General features: G+C 47.5%; 1 protein-coding gene across 1 annotated transcript in view; it reads right to left on the bottom strand.

The window, feature by feature from the left end:
* The window catches only part of gli2a (GLI family zinc finger 2a), a 463484-nt gene extending 449753 nt beyond the window's left edge, over positions 1-13731 (bottom strand). The window contains exon 1 of the mRNA XM_085986883.1: positions 13223-13731. The gene's annotated coding sequence lies outside the window, so the exon portion shown is untranslated. The remainder of the gene's footprint in view (positions 1-13222) is intronic.
* Between the last annotated feature and the right edge of the window lie 299 nt (positions 13732-14030).

The raw sequence follows: 14030 nt of genomic DNA, 5'->3' as shown, positions 1-14030 counted from the left end.
CTACCTCCCAAGAATGCAGATGCCCTTATCGCAGCGATACTTTAACTTAACAGTGGCTTAGCCCAATATATTGAGAATGATTTCGGTGCTATTGTACGAAAGAGAGCAAGATTAAATTTCTGGGGTTTCATCCCATTTGAACTTTAAGACGCAAAACAACAGGTTTCCACAGGAGTGAAGAAAAAGAATATCTGATCAATAATCCCTGACAAAAGTGAATGTGTGAGAAAAGCAACATAATGGTGTTCCTGAAGATGAAAGTGACATCCTGATCGTGGATTTCAGAGGCAGATGACCACAGCTTTAGACTGCGAAAAAACCTGAATAGCCCATCATTTCTTTGCAGCCTTTTCATTCCCTCTGGCCTGACTGCTGGAACTCTTCATTGAACACAATAGCAACGGCACTAAATCTTTCTTCCTATGCAAATCGCTGTGATCAGGCCCTCACGCCGAACAACTCTCCATGAAGCTACAGTCACACAAGCCATTGCCGTTTCACAACAAGATCAAAAATAATTGCTGTAATAATAATTAAAATTGCCCCTGCTCTCTCCCTCCTACTTCAGTTTATTCAGTATCCATATCTGTTATATAGTTAAAATCCCACACACACACTACACCTACCCCACACAAAGTTAATGAACATTTTCAGTGTACGGTAACAGATTCCTCCTCATGTCCACAATGGGTGAACTGGTGTAATTATTTTGTAAGTGAATTGTTAGCATTACATTATTTTCAGCTCTGCCAACATTAACGTTTTCAGTATGTCTCGCGCAAGTTGGCTTTTTATCAGTTCAGGCACAGACGAGATAGCCTCCAAGCCTTCCCTGTTTATATTACTGTAAAATCTGGATCAGAACACAGACAATGAATGGGGTGTCTGAGAAGCTATCTTTTTCACACAAATGCGCTCAGGGTGCCTATCAAGTAACACAAACCATATAGCCGCAACCCCCCCCATCCCGCCAACCAACAACAACCTGCATTGTTATAGCGCCTTTAAGGTCATAAAAATCACCAGCCATTTCCCACAGGAGAGAACAGATGCCAAGCTGTAGTACAAGAGTTAGGAGAGGGGACCAAGGACATGGCCAAATAAAGAGCAGCTTTGAGGAGGTTTTTTTTAAAACAGTGGGAAGCGAAGTAGCAAGGGAAAAAAGGGCTGGGGTGTCGGGGGGTGAGCCGGAGGTTCCCGAGAATAGAGTGGAGATGGCTGGTGACTCTACCACTGATGGAGAAATGGAGGGAAGGGAATGCACAGGTGGCCATTGGAGGCCTGAAGGCCTCAGCTGGAAGGCTGGAGGAGATTACACAGGTTGGATAAGGTGAAGCCATGGGGAATTTGGAATCAAGGTCTGGAATTTTGACTTCTGCATGTTGTGGGGAGCAGAGGGAGCCCGTCGCGGGGAGGGGGAGGGGGAGGCCATCGCGGGGAGGGGGAGGCCGCCGCGGGCAGGGGGAGAGGGAGCCCGCCGCGGGCAGGGGGAGAGGGAGCCCGCCGCGGGCAGGGGGAGAGGGAGACCGCCGCGGGCAGGGGGAGAGGGAGACCGCCGCGGGCAGGGGGAGAGGGAGACCGCCGCGGGCAGGGGGAGAGGGAGACCGCCGCGGGCAGGGGGAGAGGGAGACCGCCGCGGGCAGGGGGAGAGGGAGACCGCCGCGGGCAGGGGGAGAGGGAGACCGCCGCGGGCAGGGGGAGAGGGAGACCGCCGCGGGCAGGGGGAGAGGGAGACCGCCGCGGGCAGGGGGAGAGGGAGACCGCCGCGGGCAGGGGGAGAGGGAGACCGCCGCGGGCAGGGGGAGAGGGAGACCGCCGCGGGCAGGGGGAGAGGGAGACCGCCGCGGGCAGGGGGAGAGGGAGACCGCCGCGGGCAGGGGGAGAGGGAGACCGCCACGGGCAGGGGGAGAGGGAGACTGCCACGGGCAGGGGGAGAGGGAGACCGCCGCGGGCAGGGGGAGACCGCCGCGGGCAGGGGGAGGGGGAGTCCGCCGCAGGGAGGGGGTGGGGGAGTCCGCCGCGGGGAGGGGGAGGGGGAGTCCGCCGCGGGCAGGGGGAGGGGGAGTCCGCCGCGGGGAGGGGGAGTCCGCCGCGGGCAGGGGGAGGGGGGAGTCCGTCGCGGGGAGGGGGGAGTCCGTCGCGAGGAGGGGGAGAGGGAGTCCATCGCAAGGAGGGGGAGGGGGAGGGGGAGTCTGTCGCGGGGAGGAAGAGGGGGAGTCCGTCGCGGGGAGGAAGAGAGGGAGTCTGTTGCAATCATTGGGAACAGGGTGAGCAGAACTGAATGTAAGGTAGATTGTGTGTAGCAGAGTTTGGACAAGTTTGAATTTGTGTAGGTTGGAGGCTGACAGTGAGGGGTTTGGAGAAATCAAGTCTCGAGATGGCAAAAGCATATACAGTATTAGGCTTTCAGTGGCAGTACGTGTGAAATGGGGTGGAGGTGACCAATGGTGCAAAGGTAGAAGTAAGCAATCTTGGTAAGTGATCGGATGTAAGCGGGGTTTCGAAGCTCAGCTCAGGTTTTGTTCAGCCTGAGTGTACAGTCGGGGAGCGGAATGGGTAAAGAATTTTTGGGTACGGGCTAAATAAAATGCTTTTGGTTTCCCCATTGTTCAATTGAAGAGAGTTGTGTCTCATCCATAACTTGATATTAGATAGGCATGTGAGGCAGATTAGAAATATGAGGTGGCGGTGGAGTCAAGAATGGAGATTAGATCTGGGGGGGTCATCAAGATACATATGGAAACTCACCCCAATCCTACTGTTAATGTCACTGAGGGCAGCACGTAAACTAGGAACAGGAGGGGGTCAAGCCTCGGATATTCTGGTGATGATCTCGTTGAGATGGGAGGCAAAGCCACTGCTGGGAATATGCTGGTTGGGACTGGAACCGAGTGAGGATGGTTATACGGAGGACAGACAGTAGGACTGAATGATGTGGAGGTGTTAAGGACAATAAGGAAGGATAAAGTGGCATGATCATAGTCACAGGGGACGTTATCAATGAATTTCACTAGGGGCCTTGAGTAGCAGAGGCGCTGGATTGAAAAGATTGAAAAAGGAAACTTTGGGAGAGGTGAGCGCGAAGCTGGGTGGCGACTGGTCTAGTGGTATTAATGGGGCATCACACCAGCTCTTACCAACATCCCTGAAAACAATTATGTTAACACCAGCAATAGTTGGCATCTTAATGGGGAGTACATTCTGTCAATGGTGCTTTCTGTGTAAAAGTAATGCATTGAAAATCAATCGGACTACACTATATATATGTAAAAATTAAGAGACTGTTTACTAAGTAATGAAAAGAAACCCTTTGCATTATTTATAAACAGGATACAATTCAAAATACTTAAGTATGTTTAACACATTGCAAGTGCAGATAGTGCAAGTTTCATTATTTAGCTTCAAAAAAATCACGAATTTGCCAAGTATCTAAAAAAAACAAATAAAGCCAGAAAGAAGTTGTGTTTATGTGACAATTCTGTGCAGTTATCGATGTTATATGGATAAAGTAACTACACATAAGCACTTAAGGACTGCGGTGAAAGCATTCCTAAGCTAGTGCTAAGAGACAATATTATCTGCTAAATTATCCTTTAAGATACTTTACCAGGATGGTAAATGGATGCGTGTAAAATGACAATCATTTAAAGTGTCAGTCACTGCATCCCTAGTACTAGTGTCAGTCACTGCATCCCTAGTACTAGTTTAAGTCACCACATCCCTCGTACTAGTGTAGGTCACTGCATCCCTAAGACTAGTGTCAGTCACCACATCCCTAGTACTAGTGTAAGTCACCGCATCCCTAGTACTTGTGTAATTCATCGCTTCCCTAGTACTAGTGCAAGTCACTGCATCCCTAGTAATAGTCTCAGTCACCGCATCCCTCATACTAGTGTAAGTCACAGCATCCCTAGTACTGGTGTCTGGCACCGCATCCCTCGTACTAGTGTAAGTCACCGCATCCCCAGTATAAGTGTAAGTCACTGCATCCCGAGTACTAGTGTCAGTCACCGCATCCATCGTACTAGTGTAAGTCACCGCATCCCTAGTACTATTGCCAGTCACCGGCTACCTAGTACTAGTTTCAGTCACCGCATCCCTAGTACTAGTGGCAGTCACCGCAGCCCTAGTACTAGTGTCAGTCACCATATCCCTGGTACTAGTGTAAGTCACCGCAACCCTCGTACTAGTGCAACTCACCGCATCTCTAGTACTAGTTTCAATCACCGCATCTCTAGTACTAGTGTAAGTCACCGCATCCCTCGTACTAGTGTAAGTCACTGCATCTCAAGTACTAGTGTCAGTCACTGCTTCCCTTGTACTAGTGTCAGTCACCACATCTGGAATGCTAGTGTAAGTCAATGCATCCATCGTACTAGTGTCAGTCACCGCATCCCTAGTACTAGTGTAAGTCACCGCATCCCTCGTACTAGTGTAAGTCACCACATCCCGCGTACTAGTTTAAGTCACCACATCCCTAGTACTAGTGTCAGTCACCGCATCCCTCGTCTTAGCGTAACTCACTGCATCCCTAGTACTAGTGCAAGTCACTGTACCCTAGTATTAGTGTGTTACTGCATCCCTAGTACAAGTGTCAGTCACCGCATCCCTAGTACAAGTGTCAGTCACCGCATCCCTAGTACTACTGTAAGTCACTGCATCCCTGCTGCGAGTGTCAGTCACCGCATCCCTCGTACTAGTGTAAGTCACCGCATCCCTCATACTAGTGTAAGTCACTGCATCCCTCGTACTAGTGTAAGTCACCGCATCCCTAGCACTAAATCAGTCACCGCATCCCTCGTACTAGTGTAAGTCACCGCATCCCTAGTACTAGTGCAAGTCACCATATCCCCAGTAATAGTGTAAGTCACCGTACCCTAGTACTAGTGTCAGTTACTGCATCCCTAGTACTAGTGTAAATCACCACATCCCCAGTGCTAGAGTCAGTCACCACATCCCTAGCACTAGTGTAAGTCACCGCATACCTCATGCTAGTGTCAGTCACCGTATGCCTCATATTGGTGTAAGTCACCGCATCACCAGTACGTGTCAGTCACCGGCTCTCTAGTACTAGTTTCAGTCACCGCATCTCTAGTACTAGTGTAAGTCACTGCATCTCTAGTACTAGTGTAAGTCACCGCATCCCTCGTACTAGTGCAAGTCACCGCATCCCTAGTACTAGTGTAAGTCACTGCATCCCTAGTGCTAGTGTCAGTCACTGCATCCCTAGTGCTAGTGTCAGTCACTGCATCCCTAGTGCTAGTGTCAGTCACCGCATCCTAGTATGAGTGTCAGTCACCGTATCCCTAGTACTAGTGTCATTCACCACATCGCTCATACTAGTGTAAGTCACCGCATCCCTCGTACTAGTGTAAGTCACCGAATCCCTAGTACTAGTGCAAGTCACCGTATCCCAATACTAGTGTAAGTCACCGTACCCTAGTACTAGTGTCAGTTACTGTATCCCTAGTACTAGTGTCAGTCACCACATCCCTCATACTAGTATAAGTCACCACATCCCTAGCACTAGTGTAAGTCACCGCATACCGCATGCTAGTGTCAGTCACCGCTTCAGTAGTACTAGTGTCAGTCACCGCATCCCTACTACTAGTGTAAGTCACTGCATCCCTAGTGCTAGTGTAAGTCACTGCATCCCTAGTACTAGTGTAAGTCACCAAATCCCTAGTACTAGTATCCGGCACCGGATCCCTAGTACTAGTGTCTGGCACCGCATCCCTCGTACTAGTGTAAGTCACCGCATCCCTAGCACTAGTGTCAGTCAACACATCCCTAGTACTAGTGTAAGTCACCGCATCCCTAGCACTAGTGTCAGTCACTGTATCCCTAGTACTAGTGTCAGTCACCGCATCCCTAGTACTAGTGTCAGTCACCACATCCCTCGTACTAGTGTAAGACACCACATCCCTAATACTAGTGTCAGTCACCGCATCCCTAATACTAGTGTCAGTCACCACATCCCTAGTACTAGTATCAGTCAGCTCTTCCCTTGTACTAGTGTCAGTCACTGCATCCCTCGTACTAGTGTAATTCACCGCATCCCTAGTGCTAGTGTAAGTCACCGCATCCCTCGTACTAGTGTCAGTCACCGCATCCCTCGTACTAGTGTAAGTCACCGCATCCCTAGTGCTAGTGTAAGTCAGTACTTCCCTCGTACTAGTGTAAGTCACTGCATCCCTCGTACTAGTGTAATTCACCGCATCCCTAGTGCTAGTGTAAGTCACCGCATCCCTCGTACTAGTGTCAGTCACCGCATCCCTCGTACTAGTGTAAGTCACCGCATCCCTAGTGCTAGTGTAAGTCAGTACTTCCCTCATACTAGTGTAAGTCACTGCATCCCTCATACTAGTGTCAGTCACCGCATCCCTAGTACTAGTGTAAGTCACCGCATCCCTAGTACTAGTGTCAGTCACCGCATCACTTGTACTAGTGTCAGTCACCTCATCCCTAGTGATAGTGTCAGTCACCGCATCCATAGTACTAGTGTCAGTCACTGCATCCCTCGTACTAGTGTCAGTCACCGCATCCCTAATACTAGTGTCAGTCACCGCATCCCTAATACTAGTGTCAGTCACCGCATCCCTAATACTAGTGTCAGTCACCGCATCCCTAATACTAGTGTCAGTCACCGCATCCCTAGTACTAGTATCAGTCAGCGCTTCCCTAGTACTAGTGTCAGTCACCGCATCCCTCATACTAGTGTAAGTCACCGCATCCCTAGTGCCAGTGTAAGTCAGTACTTCCCTCGTACTAGTGTCAGTCACCGCATCCCTCGTACTAGTGAAAGTCACCGCATCCCTCGTACTAGTGTAACTTCCCACATCCCTCGTACTAGTTTAAGTCACCACATCCCTCGTACTACTGTCAGTCACCGCAACCCTAGTACTAGTGTAAACCACCACATCCCTAGTGCTAGTGTCAGTCACTGCATCCTTCGTACTAGTGTAAGTCACTGCATCCCTAGTACTAGTCTAAGTCACCGCATCACTCGTACTAGTGTCAGTCACCGCATCCCTAGTACTAGTGTAAGTCACTGTACCCTAGTACTAGTGTCAGTTACTACATCCCTAGTGCTAGTGTCAGTCACCGCATCCCTAGTACAAGTGTAAGTCACCGCATCCCTAGTACTACTGTAAGTCACTGCATCCCTGGTACGAGTGTCAGTCACCGCATCCCTCGTACTGGTGTCAGTCACCGCATCCCTAGTACTAGAGTCAGTCACCGCATCCCTAGTACTAGTGTAAGTTACCGCACCTTAGTACTAGTGTCAGTTACTGCATCCCTAGTACTAGTGTAATTCACCGCATCCCTAGTACTAGTATAAGTCACCGCATCCCTAGTCCTAGTGTCACTCACCACATCCCTCGTACTGGTGTAAGTCACCGCATCCCAGTACTAGTGTCAGTCACTGCACACCTCGTACTAGTGTCAGTCACCGTATCCTTAGTACTAGTGTCAGTCACCGCATCCCTCATACTAGTATAAATCACCACATCCCTAGTACTAGTGTCAGTCACCACATCCCTCGTACTAGTGTAAGTCACCGCATCCCCAGTATAAGTGTAAGTTACTGCATCCCTAGTACTAGTGTCAGTCACCGCATCCATCGTCGTAGCATAACTCACCGTATCCCTAGTACTAGTGTAACTCACCGTACCCTAGTACTAGTATCAGTTACTGCATCCCATAACTAGTGTAAGTCACCGCATCCCTATTACTAGTGTCATTCACCACATCCCTCGTACTAGTGTAAGTCACTGCATCCGTCATACTAGTGTCAGTCACCGCATCCCTAGTACTAGTGTCAGTCACCGCATCCCTCGTACTAGTGTAAGTCACCACATCCCGCGTACTAGTGCAAGTCACCACATCCCGAGTACTAGTGTCAGTCACCGCATCCCTCATCGTAGCGTTACTCACTGCATCCCTAGTACTAGTGTAAGTCACCGTATCCCTAATACTAGTGTCAGTTACTGCAACCCTCGTACTAGTTTAAGTCACCGCATCCCTCGTACTAGAGTCAGTCACCGCATCCCTAGTACTAGTGTCAGTCACCGGATCCCTAGTACTAGTGTCAGTTGCCATATCCCTAGTACTAGTGTCAGTCACCGCATCCCTCGTACTAGTGAAAGTCACCGCACCCCTCGTACTAGTGTAACTCACCACATCCCTAGTGCTAGTGTCAGTCACTGCATCCTTTGTACTAGTGTAAGTCACTGCATCCCTAGTACTAGTCTAAGTCACCGCATCACTCGTATTAGTGTAAGTCACCGCATCTCTTGTACTAGTGTCAGTCACCGCATCCCTCGTACTAGTGTCAGTCACTGCATCCCTCGTACTAGTGTCAGTCGCCGCATCACTCGTAATAGTGTAAGTCACCGTATCCCTAGTACTAGTGTAAGTCACTGTACCCTAGTACTAGTGTCAGTCACCGCATCCCTAGTACCAGTGTCAGTCACCGCATCCCTAGTACAAGTGTAAGTCACCGCATCCCTAGTAGTAGTCAGTCACCGCATCCCTAGTACTAGTGTCATTCACCGCATCCCTCGTACTAGTGTAAGTCACCGCATCCCTAGTACTAGTGTCAGTTACTGCATCCCTAGTACGAGTGTAAGTCACCGCATCCCGTACTAGTGTAAGTCACCGCATCCCTAGTACTAGAGTCAGTCACTGCATCCCTAGTCCTAGTGTCAGTCACCGCATCCCTCGTACTAGTGTAAGTCACCGTATCCCTAGTACTAGTATCAGTCCCCGCATCCCTCATGCTAGTATAAGTCACCACAACCTTAGTACTAGTGTCAGTCACCGCATCCCTCGTACTAGTGTAAGTCACCGCATCCCCAGTATAAGTGTAAGTCACTGCATCCCAATACTAGTGTCAGTCACCGCATCCATCGTCGTAGCATAACTCACTGAATCCCTAGTACTAGTGTAACTCACCGTACCCTAGTACTAGTATCAGTTACTGCATCCCATAACTAGTGTAAGTCACCGCATCCCTATTACTAGTGTCATTCACCACATCCCTCGTACTAGTGCAAGTCACTGCATCCATCATACTAGTGTCAGTCACCACATCCCACGTACTAGTGCAAGTCACCACATCCCTCGTACTAGTGTAAGTCACTGTACCGTAGTACTGTCAGTTACTGCATCTCTAGTACTAGTGTCAGTCACTGCATCGCTAGTACTAGTGTCAGTCACCGCATCCCTCGTACTAGTTTAAGTCACCGCATCCCTCGTACTAGTGTAAGTCACCGCATCCCTCGTGCTAGTTTAAGTCACCGCATCCCTCGTGCTAGTGTAAGTCACCACATCCCTCGTACTAGAGTCAGTCACCGCATCCCTCATACTAGTGTAAGTCACCGCATCCCTAGTACTAATGTAAGTCACCATATCCCTAGTACTAGTGTAAGTCACCGTACCCTAGTACTAGTGTCAGTTACTGCATCCCTAGTACTAGTGTCACTCACCACATCCCTAGTGCTAGAGTCAGTCACCGCATCCCTAGTACTAGTGTAAGTCACTGCATCCCTGGTACGAGTGTCAGTCACTGCACCCCTCGTACTAGTGTAAGTCACCGCATCCCTCGTACTAGTTTAAGTCACCGCATCCCTCGTACTAGTGTAAGTCACCGTATCCCTCGTACTAGTATAACTCACCACATCCCTAGTACTAGTGTCAGTCACCACATCTGGAATGCTAGTGTCAGTCACCGCATCCCTAATATTGGTGTAAGTCACCGCATCCCTCGTACTAGTCTAAGTCACCACATCCCACGTACTAGTGTAAGTCACCGTACCCTAGTACTAGTGTCAGTTACTGCATCCCTAGTACTACTTTCAGTCGCCGCATTCCTCGTACTAGTGTAAGTCACCGCATCCCTCGTACTAGTGTAAGTCACTGCATCCCCAGTACTAGTGTCAGTCACCGCATCCCTCGTACTAGTGTAAGTCACCGCATCCCTCGTACTAGTGGCAGTCACTGCATCCCTCGTACTAGTGTCATTCACCGCATCCCTCGTACTAGTGTAAGTCACTGCATCCCTAGTACTAGTGTCAGTCACTGCATCCCTCGTACTAGTGTCAGTCACCACATCACCAGTGCTAGTGTCAGTGCATCTGTCCACCAGAACGAATTTAAGTAGAATTGAAAAATAGCAAAAAGTGAAAGCAAAATAAGTGTGAAAGTTTTCACTGTGCAGATAGATACAAAGCCTGCCATTGGGAATTAGATGGTGAATTTAAGCGCAGATTTCACAGCTGGCTGCTCCTGAAACTGAGGTCCACTGAAAAGTCTCAACATTACAACAAGACACTAAGTAGACTGAAAACATGGAGCACTTAGTGTTGTTGCTTTCTGGAGTACCATTTACACTATCTTACTAAGGTTGCAGGTACACTGCACATTTGGTGCTGCACCATTTTGCATGTCACATTGCACTAATGGTTTGCACTTCACCTTGAAAGTAGCACAATCTGTAACAGATGCTTTTGCACCTTTAGTGTGCTGCGTCAATGACAGAATAATTGCAGCGAATGAGCGACCGGTAAAGTATCAGCCCAGCGGACATGGCGCAGTCTGTGCTGATGTCATATCTACACGCAGATGTTTTCACTGAAGTATGTATATATGGGGTCTCCTGGGTTTGTCATCTTCAGCTCCCCATGTAACTTTGCTCTGTGTACCCACATCCCTCCCAAAACTGGTACCAATCTTGTTACTGTGAGTGCAGCATAACGTTGCCTTGTTCCAAAAGCACTGTCAAGGCTGGTCACACTTATTGTCCTACCTTATCACTGCATCATTCACTAACTTTACATTGCTATGAAACTAGTATCAAAGGTACTTGGGTATACAGCATACAGGTATGCATACCCCTATGAAAGCTCAAATCAACCTCTGCAGCAGCCTCCTTTGACTTGCCAGGAGCAAATCTTCCAAAGTAACCGCAAGATGTGATCAGCACTTAAATTACAGAACTCTACTGCAGATCAAGCAAGAGAGGTAAAGGGCGATTATTTGTGTGGGATTTACCGAGCGCTAAATATGCGTTACTGTGGGGGGGGGGGGGGGGGGGGAAATTGAGTTTTATCGGGCTTGCAAGATAATTGAACCAGTGTTTCAACATGTCGAAACTACCAGTATTTAAAATGCCTCTGTGGCACTAAAAAGCATCAGTCACACAAATTGCTTCATATACACCATAAACTTTTTTTTTTTTTTAAGAAACACAGCACAAATTATAAACAGGAGCCAACACTGGGACCAAGGGTCATTTTCAATACACTGATTCCTTGATGATATTGTAAGCACTAAACTGCCATTTAATTGACCAAATTCCAGTAAACTGATTTTTTCCAACCAAACGCAGCTGATCCGTAATAAACAACCAGGCTGGGTTTGTGTGTTTCATATTATCCAACTTTATAGCATTTCCATTTCAAACTGTCCTAACACCACAAGAAACAACTGCATGAGAATTTAACTGTAATTCAGATGGCCATATTTGTATACAATGCTAATATATTTACAATAGTTTCTTTCACTGTTTACCACGGCGTAGATGCTCACTTATTAAAAAAAAACTTTTATAATACAAATGTCCCAATCCAGCTCTTTTAAATGCTGCTTCATCCTTAAAAGGGCAATGCAGTCAGGAATGTATGACTTACAAGCCACAATGTCCACTGCACGCACACACACAAAAAAAACGTTTGGGAAACCAAAAATTGATGCCCGTAAGAAATGAAAGTTGGACAATTTCAAAGCTACACTGCTCCGAGAAAAAACATTTCATACGGATAACCCATCAAAAAGTTTTTAATACATGTATCTTAAAAGCAAAAGCAGTGGCACCCTTATGTTTGTACAATTAAAGTGGCTTCGTAATTGGAGTGATGCCAGGTCTCACAGGACCACAAAGAATCTTAGCAATGCCCCATGCACATCTCAGACAGTACTGAAGGACTGTGTTGGTTACCACTCTGCCTTGTCCTATATCAATTATATACATTTATATTTATATATGTTGACAGATATATATATATATTTATTATTTACAATGATTGCATTGAGACTCTTCGGCTTTCACTGATATAAAGGCAACATCTCACAGATGCACTCACAACTATCATCGTTTCGCTACCTCCAGCAGCACTGTCCCTTTAAGATCAACTTTGGCCTTAGTGCAGCAAAGTTGGTCGTATTTGGGCTCAACGGTTTGAAGAAAATGCACCAGATTTTAATCACCAGAAATGAAGCGCGGACATACTCTCGTCAACCGCACACCCGGACCGCTAAATTTAAATAAACCGTGTAATTAAGAGGGGTTTGCACTTATGGGCTCCGAGTGATGCCAAGACACGCAATTAATTCCACGCAAGATGGAAAAAATGCAGAATGAAAATAGTTTTACTCATGTTAGAAATGAAGTCGCTAAGAGCTTCACGTATGGCAAAAAAAAACCCAGGTCGATTAAGTCCGGGGGGTCTTTGCATGACTAGTTAGAGAGAGGGATGGTAGAAGGGGCATTACTGTAAAACTTGGGTCTCAAACTCTCTATCTGCAAACGCTGGACCCCGTTAATAAAAACATATAAATGCGCCTCATTACCAGGTTCTGAGATACAAAGATAGCAATTAAATTCTGTGCAAAAACACCCATTACACGCAGGGAAAAATGCTGCATAGACTTGGTTGACAACGAGAGCGAAAAAAAGTTGCTAAACTGGCCCGTCCAACTCTCTACCCCCCCAGTCACTGGAGTGGGGGGAGAGGGGACAGACACAAAGACAGACTTTCCCGATTCCCCCTTTAACTCCTTAACCAGACTGGCGCCCGGCACTCCAAAAGAAAATACTCAAGAAACGGGATCAGGTTGCAAAGAGCAAAACATTTTTGGAATTCCATAAAAGGTAAAGTGGGACAAAAGGGGACAGCCAGATTTGTTTGAAAACTTTAGAGGCTGTTTTTTTCCAAAAGTCACAGTTTGTTGTGAATCACAATTCCTCTCCCCCCCCCTTACCCCACCAACCAGACAACAACCGCTAAAAAAAAGTTTTGTTAAGAACATAAACAGAAGTTTAAGAAGGAACAGCACTTAGGCGTGACCAGTTAACGAACAGTCCACTAACGCAAACAGGTACCAATCGGTGTCGATATCCTTACAACAGGAGAGAGGGGGGCAAACATTAAAACTTTACCTGCTTGCAGTGAAGATTTTTTTTGGGGGGGTGTAATCTGATCCGTGTACTTGGCTGAAAGGCTTCAAACTGGAAGAAACAACTGTGTAAAACAAAAAAAAACTTCAAACATAGAAAAGATTTGGAAACTTGTGGGACCGTTATCATCAAAAACAGGGCGCTTCTGTAACCCAAAAACAAAATATCCACACGTTTAAAAAAAAAGAGTAAAGCTCCCATAAGTTTGAAATGCAGCGAAGAAATCCGGGAGCCAGTCTCTTCTGTGTGTGTGTGTGTTTTTTTAAAAAAAGGAATGAATTCAGTCGCGGAGTTTTGGCGAGTTGGGGCCGCTGCCGGCGTGTCTGTGCCGTGATTCCTCAGACAAGATACACGCGGGGAGGGAGGGAGGCAGAAAAAAACTTTCTTCTCAACTCAGCGGGGGGAGAGGGCAATTACAGAACTTTTCTCTCTCGCTCTCTCTCTTCCTCCCCCTGCCCCACCAGTTCGCAGCTTTGAGCTCCAGTGTTGAAAAGGCAGTCAGCGAACCACTTCTGTTCTCTCTCTCTCTGTCTCTGATCCTCTCTCACTCTTTCTCCCCTGGTGAGTCCCAACCATTCTGTTACCCGGAACCCGGCCATGGGTTCCCTCAAACCCACTTTCTTGTCTCTGTTTCTCGGTCCTCTTCCTCTCCTCCGAATAGCAAACCGGTCTATCGTTTTTTTCTAAATATTAAAAAAAACTTTTTATTTCCCTCAAACTTTTATATTTTCTAGGAAACGCTGATCAAAATCCGCCATCCCATAAACTTGGCTTGTATCTTGAAAGCTGA

The sequence above is a fragment of the Somniosus microcephalus genome, chromosome 4, assembly GCF_052327205.1.
Source record: "Somniosus microcephalus isolate GS21.2 chromosome 4, FLI_Smic_1.0, whole genome shotgun sequence".
NCBI lineage: Eukaryota > Metazoa > Chordata > Chondrichthyes > Squaliformes > Somniosidae > Somniosus > Somniosus microcephalus.
This window is presented reverse-complemented; position numbering and strand designations above follow the sequence as displayed.